Raw genomic sequence first — 12448 nt, forward strand, 5'->3', positions numbered from 1 at the left:
AGGTTCCAATCTCTCTACATCTCTGACAACACTTGCTATTTCCTGTTCTCTGTTGATTGCTGTGGCAGCAGCCTTCCTTATGGGGATGCCTAATTCTGGCCATCGTCCGGGCCACCTGGAATCCACACCCATCAAGAATCTCCATTGATACCTTCCTTGGTATCTTCACATCTACTTGACTTCCACCATTGCATTTTGTACAGCTGTTGGTCTAAAATTCCCATAGAACATCTGGATGTCTCCTGGGATGAGGGCAGAATCCGTATTTATGAACATTTGTTTTGGTGTTTGGCTGCAGTTAGGGGATCTGAGTTCTGAGTGTTTTGGGCAGAGACTGGTGCCCATTGATGACTCCGTCAGCTCCCCACATTTCCCAGCATGCTTTGCAGGGAAATGCCACATGAGCCTTGGTCCTAACTGTTGTGTGTGAGGACACACAAGGTTTGTGGCCCACACGTGACTCCCCGGTGTCTTTCTCCACTCATGTTAACGAACAAGGGTGGTGTTTTAGGTAGGGAAGTCGCCATGTGAGTTTGGATCTCTACGTCACCATGTAGAACAGGTATGTCCTGGGGACACGTACACCTTGTTGTACTAAGATCCAGGGGTTAGGGTTATGTTTTGACTCCTCCATGGACCGGCAAATGGTGTGTTAACCTAATCCCAACTCAGCGATGGGAGAACAATGCTTGCGGGTTCACACTGAAACTCTCCCAAACTGAACACAGCCCACGTGATCTCTGTCTGCTGATCAAGAGTCGAAAGACCCACTACCTGGCTTTTCAGATGAGAGTCATTATGTTTGTGTTCTTCATAAAGCAGAATAAATTAGTGAATTTTGAGAATAGATGCTTCCTGGAATTGTCCATTTCTGTAGATGTGCAGGACGTCCATTTTATGCTTCTGTTTTGCTCATTATTTGTGCTCCCCCTATTTTCCCCCCTAATTTTCCCCAAAAGAGAATATACCATTGGCATTGAAATTAGGTTGGGGCTGGCTCACTGGAGAATAGTTACAGACCCAGGACGAGATCACGAGAAATGAGAAAACCCACCCACTCCTTGCACTGGGTCCTTCCACGACCCAGGGCGGCATAAGAACTTGGAATGATGAAGATATTTTGAACGAACTTGCATTCAAGGATTCTCACAGGAACACACAGTTTACGGCACATCTCAAGCTTTTATATGGAGTGACAAAATCTGCTGGAGATGTACGAAACATCTCACAAAATTAATTCTATTTACGTCAAAATGAAATCTTTAATACGATGTGCCTGCTTTTCAGGGTGGGAACTGTTTCTTTCGTGTGCTTTGCTTGTATCTTAAAAATGTGAAAATGGACTTATTTTTGTATACATTTCCCTACTTATCATTGGTCCTCTTTTGAGGTCCAAAAGGAGGCAAAAAATATGATTGGTTTGAGAAGGGGATGACCACAGGAACATGTCTGGCCTGATATCCGTCTCTCTCATCAAAAGGAGGAAGCATTGCTACCCTGATTTTTCCACTTGAAAATCAGAAATTGTCCTGTTTCTCAGCAAACTGGAACAGAGGAGCTTGGCTCCATTGGTCAAGACCATAAAAAGTCAAAGCCTTTGTGAAAGCCTGAACACAAAGTCATCATTCTGGACATGACTCTTGTGAGTTCAATGTCCAGTTACAAATCTTCAAGCTCAATTTTTTTTCTTAGAAGAGTATCTTTTTCGTTCTCCACCAATATACTCTGAATTGCACATTCACAGACTTTGAAAGAAATGCCAGGGGAGTATGATTAATGTTAGTCACCAAAATGGAGCCTTCCCACACACATTCAATCATCTGGACACAAGCTCAATCCCCATTGTCTGTCCGTGGTGCCTGGTTCGGCATGTCGGAAGAAGAGGGAGCCTTTGTCTTCCCGTGGAACAGGAGGGATGGACGTTGGTGTGGATGGCTCTCCGGTTTTGTCCTGGTTGTGTGCCAAGCGAGGTCTGTTGGAAAAGTGATCTTGGAGTCTTCGCTCTCATTTATGGAGGATACGATGCACGGGATCCCCTGCTGGATGACGTCTGAGCGTGAATCTGGTGCAGGAACAGACAGGTGCTTGGAGAATCTTCAAGGATGTCCGATGAAAACAAAGAACCATCGACAGCCCACAGATGGTTCTCAGAAACACAGAATCTGATCGGCGAGGCTCGGGGAGCCCCTTGGAGAGGCCCCTCAAGAGTGCGGAGCATTATGTGGCCAACAAAAGGTGTGTGCACTTACCCATCACCATGCACAAATTGAAGGGTCCTCCAGAGAGTCAATGACATGCCACCAGCCACCTGCAAAATCGAGCAACCAGAGAGTCTTTTTTAAAAATCCCTCAAGGAGACTAGAAGCCACATAAAAATACAACAACAGTAACCCCAAGTGAGTCCGTGTGCCATCCATTGGACAAATTGCCGGAGTTTGAAAGATCAACCACAATGAAGAACTCTTACCATAAAGTAAAGATTCACCATCTATTTTTGGGTAGGGGCTGTATTTTTTTTTTTTTTTACGGTGGTCTACCATTCCCCCAAATACAAAGTCTGGGGATCAGCAACGTGATTCCCAAATAGTTCCTCCTGTTCTACACCAGCCTTCCCGCTGGTGATCATCCTTGGCTGTGCAACGTTTTCCCTGGAGGCCACCGTCCTGGTCTGTTTTCGCTTCTGCTGCCCGTGGTTTTGGCCGCCCACCGGAGACACCGTTCCCGAGACGAGCACCAAAAAGCCCTTCCCCTGCGTGTTCCTCTGCGAGTTTGAAGGTTGCGGATCTTACCGTTGCGTCTTTAATGCATTTAGAGTTAACCTTTGTGTATGTGTGGGTAAGACAAGGGCCCAGTTTCATTATTTTGCACGTGAACCTCCAGTTTTCCCCAACGGGACGTGTTGAAGGGACCACGTACTCACCATTGTGCATCTGTGGCTCCCTAGTTGAAGACCAGAGGACCGCATACACGTGGGATCAAAGACAGAGTGATTTCCAGATCCTTCTCGGGCGTCCCAAACCCATCCAGGCCAGGGAACGCCTGATGTTTCCGCTCGGTCCTTGAACATACATCCAGAACGGGGAGTCACTAAGGTCTGTCTCTGCACCCTCTTCCCCACCTACCGGGGTCTGGCTCTGGGGAATTCCAGGCTGATGGCTGACTTGGAGTTCACGCTCTGCCCTTCCGAAACCCACACTGACTCCTTCCCAGAGTCCTGGTTCTATCCCCTTAACACCAGCCCTTCTCTCCAGCGACCTGTACGCTCCCCAGTGTAGGCTTCTGAGACCGGACAAGGGATCTCCCACCTAACCCCCTGTCTTCAGGACGGCCGGAGGGTTCTGTCCACAGCACGCACCACCCCAACCCAAGAGAGACCCCTGTCCTTGGAAAAAAAACAAAAAAACAAAAACAAAAAAAACCTCACACAAAACAAAAACATATTTTTTGAGCAATAAAACAATATTTCAAGGCAAGAAAACAATCCAATATTTTTTTTAAAGCAATGAAACAAAACAAAAAAAAAATGGGTCCAATCTCCTGAGTTTGGGACACCCAGCTGGTTCATTACATGGACCATACGACTCTTGATCTCAGGGTTGTGGGTTCCAGCCCCATGTTGGGTGTGAAGATTAATGAAAAAAATAACAGTTTTGTTTTTTTGTTGTTGTTTTTTTTTTTAAAGGCGTCCTCCCCAAAAGAAATCCTTTCTCCTGAGTTCGGCTTCTAAAGTTGTTTGCACGGAGCACTGGGTGTAGCGTGTAAACAATGACTCTGGGAACAGTGAAAAAAAAAATTAGATTAAAAGAAGGAAAGAAATCTGAATAAAATAGAATAAAATTGCTTGCACGATAGTTTCCTTCACTCCATGGGGGCGGGCAAAAGAATCTGCTTTTAAAGTGTGTGTCCAGAGGGACGGTTTCGGTTCAAGTCTTCGTGAAACGCGACGGGACGTCTCGACACAGAGATTCGGGACACACTGAGTGCTCATCTCAGGAGGTCGGACCCCAACGTCCGGACCCTGAGTGCCCGCACGACCCTGCTAATTAAAGACAAAGGACTCAGGAATGCAGAGCTGCAAACGCTGGATGGCCAGATGGCCGAGGCGCCCGAGCCCAGAGCGGGACTGAGCCCAGTGCGGCTCGCATCTCCCGGACATCCGTGGGCAGACTCGGAGGCTCAGAACGGAGCGAGTCGTTCTCCATCATCCCCCGAAATCCACAGCCTCCTTTCCCTCTTCAACGTTGACGTGGCCTGAAATACACCCCAGCCTCTCTGGGCGGGCTCCTCCTCCTCCTTCAAAGCCAGGCACGGATCTGTGTGTCAGGGGACGATTATCCCCTTGGAAATGCCAGCCTCCGGGTCCCTTCCCACAAGGTTCCAAAGGTCTTTCTATTTTGGATGGCCATGCTCACTGGCAAAGATAAACCCCTGGGGACCGGCTGCTCCAGCAGCAGGGACCCGAAATGGAGACGGAACCCAGCCGCTCTGTGGGGCAATCCAGAGCCCGGATCTGGGCTCACCACGGTCAGTGGGTTCTGCACAGGAGCTCATGACTCTTGGCCAAGCATGGAAGCTTAGCATGACGGGCTGTGTGCATGTGGCTGTAGGATGAGAGCTTTGCACATGGAAAGGGCAGAAGGGGTGGGGTTGTGCCTTTCAACCCCCGGGGCTGCAGGACTGAACTCAGCCCGTGCTCTGATCACACACCGGCCTGATGGTTCTAACGAGGAGAGCCTGGTTCTGGTGGATGGAAGCCACAGGACGCGTCAGCAGAGGCCGAGGTCTGCTCATTGTGGAGAAAGACGAAGTAGTGACTTCTGGGAGTGCCTTGAAGGGTAGGAGCAGGACCTTCTGGAGTTCTGGAGGATGGGACGCGTGAAGGGCAACAGGTGTTTCCAAGGCTGGAGGTCCCAGAGCAATACTCCACATGCCTTGGCAGCTGCAGAATTTAATAAAACTCAGAATAAAGAGCACGGATCGCCCACCCAGGCCACTCTGGGAGTTCCACGGATAGGAAATGACACGTGTGTGACTGTGCCCATGAGACACAGCGAGGATGGCGCATGGAGAATACATGGCCGTGCCCCCAATGCAAAATGTGCACAAAGAGGATTTGGATTTTTTTTATCTTCTTTTTTTCTTTTTCTTTTTCTTTTTTTAACTTTCAGCACAACAGTATTCCTTCTTTTTGCACCACACCCAGTGCTCCATGCAATCCGTGCCCTCTCTAATACCCACCACCTGGTTCCCCAACCTCCCACCCCCGCCCCATCAAAACCCTCAGATTGTTTTTCAGAGTCCACAGTCTCTCATGGTTCACCTCCCCTTCCAATTTCCCCCAACTCCCTTCTCCTCTCTAACTCCCCATGTTCTCCATGCTATTTGTTATGCTCCACAAATAAGTGAAACCATATGATAATTGACTCTCTCTGCTTGACTTATTTCACTCAGCATAGTCTCTTCCAGTCCCGTCCATGTTGATACAAAAGTTGGGTATTCATCCTTTCTGATGGAGGCATAATACTCCACAGTGTATATGGACCACATCTTCCTTATCCATTCGTCCATTGAAGGGCATCTTGGTTCTTTCCACAGTTTGGTGACTATGGACATTGCTGCTATGAACATTGGGGTACAGATGGCCCTTCTTTTCACGACATCTCTATCTTTGGGGTAAATACCCAGTAGTGCAATGGCAGGGTCATAGGGAACCTCTATTTTTAATTTCTTGAGGAATCTCCACACTGTTCTCCAAAGAGGCTGCACCAACTTGCATTCCCACCAACAGTGGAAGAGGGTTCCCCTTTCTCCACATCCCCTCCAACACATGCTGTTTCCTGTCTTGCTAATTTTGGCCATTCTAACTGGTGTAAGGTGGTATCTCAATGTGGTTTTAATTTGAATCTCCCTGATGGCTCGTGATGATGAGGATTTGGATTTTAAGGAGAGCTGCAGAGGGGAGCTCTGTGATTGGGCAGCTGGGGGCGTAACGGAGAGAAAGGATCCCTGGTCGTACAGGATGGAATTACATCTGGGTGGCCACACGTTGGCACCCCATTGCAAGTGATCATTCCCATTTGCCAGAATCTGGGTTCTGGTGCTGGCCCCAAAATGCTAGGGCATGGGGAGACCAAAGGTGGGAAATTCACAGCCATGATGGTCACTGAAGGCACGTGCTCTGCCCCCCCGCCCCGAGCTCTGGAGTTCCTCATCTTTCATCTTTGCAAACCCACCGTGAGGAGGCAATGAATACCGTCCCCTCGCCAAGACCCTGGAAGCCGGGGCATATGCCCGGATCTCACGGCTCGGTTCTCTCCCTTCGTTGCCACCATGACTTTCTTAGACCTGCCCAAATCCTGTACCCAAATATTTGGCACACATTGGAAGAGCATGTGGTTTTCTCCTCCGTCTCAAGAACTCTTTCCTGATTGTTGAAGGTGCCTGCCCAACTTTGCGTTCTTGGCGTCCACTGAACTCATGAAGGATGTTAAACGTTCTGTGTACATTCCGTGTGTTGAATTTTTATACGCCTTATACACTGGGGCAAATAGGTTTTTCAGGGAGATATTCAGAGGCTATGCAAACATCCTGTTTCTTCTGGCTCATCCTGGCCTTCTTTGGCGGGTCTACACTGCAACCTGCCTGGAGTTTCTGTTTCTCTGTGTGTGGTGTCTGCTTTTTAGGTGGTGATTTGTTTTCTGGGTATTTGTTTGTTTTTCTGACAAGACGCTTGATGTCCTTCTTGGCGGTGGGCATTCTTCATGCTGGGATGAAACCAGTCCCAGGCTTGCTTGGAGAGGGTCCTCCGTCAGCTGCCTGCACTGGCACTGAGATTACAGAACACCAAGGCTCACCTTTGGCTGGTTCTCCAATGCCCTTAGGGCAACATCCAGAGACCATGCTCTTATAACCCTTATGGGGTTTGCCTTCAATCTCTTCCTTGGTTTCCAGCCAGCTCAAGGCTTTCGGGCGATGTCTTTACCTCTCAAGACCCACCCAATGACTGACGACCGCCATTACTGCAGAATGCCACCAGCTAGCCCAGAAGGATCACACATCCACATGAGACACGGGGGTTAGGCCATGAAGGCTGGCATGTTTGCAACAAGACGGATGGATCTGCTCCTTGGTATTTACCCAAACGAGCTAACAACATCTGTCCATACCATAACCTGCACACTAATGTCTAAACCACCTTTACTAGGTTCACCACAGGGCACACACAACACCAAACAACCCATTGTTAGCTAGACTCGCCATGCTGGTGCTAGATGTTTGGATCCAGCATGGATGCTAGACCTTATCATTGAACGCTTATACCGACAGCTCTCCATTTCCTCCCTGCTCCCCTCAGCCCCTGCCCATAACCATTCTAGCCTCTGGCTCCATGAGTCTGGTTATTTCAGATTCCAAGTGCAAGTGACACTGCATTATTTGTCCTCTGTCGGACTTACGTCAGTTTGCAGAACACCCTGTAGGTCCATCCATGTTGTTGCAAATGGCGAAATTTCCTACTTTCTCAAGACGGAATAATATTCCATTGTATGTACATACAGATTGGGAGTTTGGAGGGACATTGGAGAGCTCAGAAGATCCCACAGACTAAGGTTTGAGCTCTAAACAAATACACTCTATTTATATACAAATATACAATATTTACATACCAATGAGCATAAAATCCCATTCCCCAACACATCCTTTGTGGAATCTCATCTCATCCTGTACTTCCTGTTCTGTCTGCCCCCACTGCCTACCGCTTCCTTTTCAAAATTCAAACTACACACTTAAAAAAATGTGAAATGCGCAGACGTATCATCAGGACATGAATTTCTGGAGAAACAGGTAGAAAGCGTGGACAGAGCCATCACATCTGCCGGCCTCCTGGTGGAGAGAACGCAGCAGTATGGAAAGCGTGGTTCACGTGAACCACACACAGACCCACGTGGCTGTCTCTCCCCACCACACACCGGCTTCAGCAAGAATCCCAGGACCTGCCGTGACTTAGATTTGGAATCTGACATGGTGCCATGTTTCGTCCACTGGCAAGTGACAACATCTTGTGGAGATGGGAGGAGTCAATGGGAGGGTGTTTCCGATCAGGGTGTGCACAAGCCAGGGATGACCGTGGAACCATCCTCCCGTCAAGCAGCCAATGCAAATGTGCAAGAGCTGGGTCATTATCAGGGGAGGAGGCGAGACCTGCTGGGAGAATGCGGAGGGCCGGGGGCACAGCCAAGACAGCACAGTTCACAGCGAACGCCTGTGGCGTTATGATTACAGCCCTGCCGTGCCAGCCCCATCCATCCTCTTCCTGTGTTCGGCTGCCATGTTTTCTGGTACCAATCATCTCCATTAGGTTCCAAGCACCACAGGGGTGTTTGGGGCAAATAATCCGCAGTCTCTGCCCTCAAAGAACTGAAGGCTTTGGAGAACAGTACGGAGACCCAGTAAGATCCCAGAGCAAAAACAACTACATGGCACAAAGCAAGCACTTTGATCCTTACCCAAGATCCCTTTGTAAAATTCGACTTTGCTGAATGAATGAATGAATGAATGATTCCAGACACATGGAGCAAGGGTTTAAATAGAAGTGGTTTGCCGAGATCCAGTAAGAAAAGGATACACGAAATCCGCCATCAGCAAGGCAGAATGACGTGGCACCACTGTGTGCTTGAAAAGTCAGAATGGAGGTATGTTTGTTTTTTTTTTTTAAATTTAATTTCTTTTCAGTATTCCAGAATTCATTGTTTATGCACCACACCCAGTGCTCCATGCAATCCATGCCCTCTCTAATACCCACCACCTGGTACCCCGACCTCCCACCCCCCGCCCCTTCAAAACCCTCAGATTGTTTTTCAGAGTCCATAGTCTCTCGTGGTTCACCTCCCCTTCCAATTTCCCCCCACTCCCTTCTCCTCTCTAACTCCCCATGTCCTCCATGCTATTTGTTATGCTCCACAAATAAGTGAAACCATATGATAATTGACTCTCTCTGCTTGACTGATTTCACTCAGCATCATCTCTTCCAGTCCCATCCATGTTGCTACAAAAGTTGGGTATTCGTCCTTTCTGATGGAGGCATCATACTCCATAGTGTATATGGACCACATCTTCCTTATCCAGAATGGAGAGTATGTTTACCATGAGCACCATGGAACAATGGATGGACGTGTTCCATCACTAGATTATTCCCCTAAAACTAATTTCCCTCACACTAATATCACACTGGATGTAACTATAGTGGAATGAAAACGAAAAAAAGTTGATTTTAAAAAAAAAACACACACACACACACACACACATTCTAAATGGGAGAAATAGATTCAGAAAGGAAATACAGATCAGAAATCCACGTCCTGACCGTCGAGAAGAGAAAATGGGCAGACGGTACTTTGAATGTTCACGCTGAAGCCTGGAGTAAAGCGCGATCTAAGTGGGTCAGGGAGCTTGATGAAGGTAAGATGGAATTGTGTGTTGGTGTTTGAACTTCCCCCCCTGGAAGGATGAGCACATCTACCTGTGGTGCGAGGGCTGCTTTGATGCCGGATGTCCTTTTGAGCTATATAAATTGCGTGCACCTGCTCATACATGCATATCGAAGGCCTATTCTACACTACACATTTTTCTAGGTTCTTGAGGCAGGTGCGTGGATAAAGATGATCATATCAGCTACCTTGTTGGGGAGGCCAACATGGGAACATGCGATTTGAACGTGTTTTTGGAAAGATGCCTCTAAATGGCTTTTCAGCTGCAGGCATGGAGGACACCAGACTAAGATACCCTCTTGGAAGGTACTGGAATGGTCCAAAGCATTGGTGGCACCACTGGAAAAGGTCCTCACTTAGACAGCAGCACCATGAGGACATGCTGGAAGAGGAATGTCGACTCGTGATGCATTTAGGATGAAGAACCTATAATTCATGAGAAGAAATTAGGAATGCACCTAAAAGAGACCTCCACATCCCCACATGAGGCACTTAGGGGGTCAGTATTTCCATTGGCCAACATCAAGAACACAAGAGGGGAACTAGATTTGGAAGGTGAGGCAGATGGTCATCTCAAGGCAAACCACAGAAATAAGCATGCATAATGTCTCTTCTGGGCCCAGGAGAAGACCCAGGTTTGCATGCAGTGAATTCCAGGGACAACAGGAAGGGAAGACAACCAATGACGTGAGCAGGTGGGCAATGAAAAGATAGACTTTCCATTTGGGGTCATGCTCTGGTACCACCGTGGTCCTTGTGTAATATGGCGCACATGCTCAACACCACTGAACTGAAGGCTTTGATTTTTTGTTTTTAATGTCATGCAAATTTCACACCAAAACAGAAAAAAAGAAGAAACTCAATGGCCAGAGTGGATGAAGGGGAATCAGCAACCATGGAAAGTAAAAGACTGAACTTTAGAGTAAGAATCACCCACATGGCCCTCGGGTAGCGCTGTTGGTGGAGCATCTGACTCTGGGTTTTGGCTCAGGTCATAATCTCAAGATCGTGAGATGGACCTCCACCTCAGGCTCCACGCTCAGCATGAAGTCTGTTTGCAGTTCCCTTCCTCTCTCTCTGCTCCATCCCACCACCCCTCACCAAGCTCTTTCTCTAAACAAACAAATGAATAAAATCTTTTTTTTTTAAAGGTGGGGGTCACTCATGCCACAGGGGTAAAAAGAAGACACAGGCCAGTACTCTTTCTATCTAGTGGTGGTAACATGATTTGCCTAGATGCATGCCATGTCCCATGGAGGCAGCAGCCAGTGTAGGAGGCACGTGTGGGACAGGAGGAGCAGGGACAGTGACAGAGTGGGAAGGATGGCTTAAAAGGGCGACATGCTCATTTCAGAAAGGATGGAACTAGACCATGTGTACAGTTAAGGAAGAGTCCATTAGGGTGATGCACCGTCCAGCTCTGTAGCCATTGGCCCCAGGGATGGACAGCTAGAGCCCCTCTGCAAAGATCAATGAGTAAGCCCCACTGCCACGATCGACCCCCAAGGAGCTTTTTAGGTTTGGTTCCATTGCTCGTACAAGTGACTTGGCTCCAGGGAACTATGATCTGAATATTGCAGGAACACACATGAAGACATGGCCAGTTCCACCAGCCATGTCTGAGAAGGCTTCTGACCTGGAGTGGTGGCATTTGGGTCAGGACATTTAGTGACTTCCCCCTGATTGCCTGCCGTCACAACCTGCCTCCCATTGGAGGATGTAAGACAAGAGATGTGTCCTGTCCTGGTTCTGGAGGCTGGAGATTGGCAGGCCAGATGTGGGCATGGGTGGTTCTTCCTAGAGGCTCAAGGAGTGTGTTCTGTGTGTGTCTTCGGCATCTAGTGTTTGTCAGCCATTGCTGGTTGGGGACACAACACCCCACCTGTGATTCTAGGTCCACATCATGCCCCCTGTGCACCTGTGGGTTCACTTGAACTTCTCCTCTCTGTTGGTGTCTATCTCAGTCTCTTCTCTTCATCTTATAAGGACACCAGTCCTACTGGACTTGAGCCTACCCTTGTGATCTCCTCTTGATGTGATCATATGCAAAGACCCTATTTCTAAATAAGGTCACATTCACAGGGCCTGGGGAGCCTTATTTTGGAAAGAGCCAGGGACTCAACTCAACCCACAGCAGGGTGGGAGGCAGATGAAGAATCTGGACAGTACACAAGTAGAGGAAAGGCATTTCTCCACCAGGGAACAGCAGGAACAAAGTTCGTTCATTGTGCCATGGGACGAGATGCAAAGCAGCATTGGATACTTGAGGGAGAGGGAACAGGAGGAAGCAAGTGCTGGACGGGTAATGTGTGAGCCATTAGAAGCCTGCTGACCTCAGCCTGGCTTCTTGTTTCCTGATGAATGAAGAGTCCCTCCTATGGTGTAAAAGCCTGGCTCTCTCTCTACCCCATTGCTTACATGGATTTATTGTGGTTTTCAGCTGGCTTGCTTAATGGCCTCTGACCATCTGGTAGTAACCAACATGCAAGGGGTCGTTATTAGAACCGGCAGGACTATCAAGGGCAGAGTTGTCTTTTGAGCTCCACATTATTTGTAGGCATGGGGTCCGTAAGTGTCCTACCCTGCAGTCCAGAGAAGAAAATCTGGGGAATAGCTAAGTGAGCCATGGGGGGTAGAGGAGACAAAGAAAATAGTAGAGGGACAGCCAGAGGCAGTGCACTGAAGGAGGAACAGCTCACCTCTGTGTTGCCAGACCTTCCTGGGCAACGATGTGGATCTTTTCCTTCTGTCCCCCTCCTGGTCCCTGGTATGCTGGGTTCTCAGTAGCAGGAGACTCATGGGAGGAATACTATTAGCATGAAAGGTTTCCAAGAATGAAAGTGAAGGTTGGGTTTCAAGAATGTTGGTAATAAAACACAACACTAATAGATAACACCTCAAAGACCAGTCACACAATCTATGGACACACCAGCTGACTAAAAGGGGGAAAAATTCTGATCATC

General features: G+C 48.2%; 1 protein-coding gene across 3 annotated transcripts in view; it reads right to left on the reverse strand.

Moving 5' to 3' along the window:
- The window catches only part of DHRSX (dehydrogenase/reductase X-linked), a 212553-nt gene that overhangs the window by 15927 nt on the left and 184178 nt on the right, over positions 1-12448 (reverse strand). The window contains exons 10-12 of one of the 3 annotated variants that reach the window (XR_006609438.1): positions 2921-3058; positions 2250-2308; positions 1163-2062 (exon numbers count right to left, since the gene is read on the reverse strand). The gene's annotated coding sequence lies outside the window, so the exon portion shown is untranslated. Of the gene's footprint in view, positions 1-1162; positions 2309-2920; positions 3059-12448 lie in introns of those variants that run through there. The other 2 variants (XR_006609437.1, XR_006609436.1) reach the window with 2 other exon arrangements.

The sequence above is a fragment of the Mustela putorius genome, unplaced genomic scaffold (genome assembly GCF_011764305.1).
Source record: "Mustela putorius furo isolate JIRA1106 unplaced genomic scaffold, ASM1176430v1.1 tig00003836_pilon_pilon_pilon, whole genome shotgun sequence".
Taxonomy (NCBI): domain Eukaryota; kingdom Metazoa; phylum Chordata; class Mammalia; order Carnivora; family Mustelidae; genus Mustela; species Mustela putorius.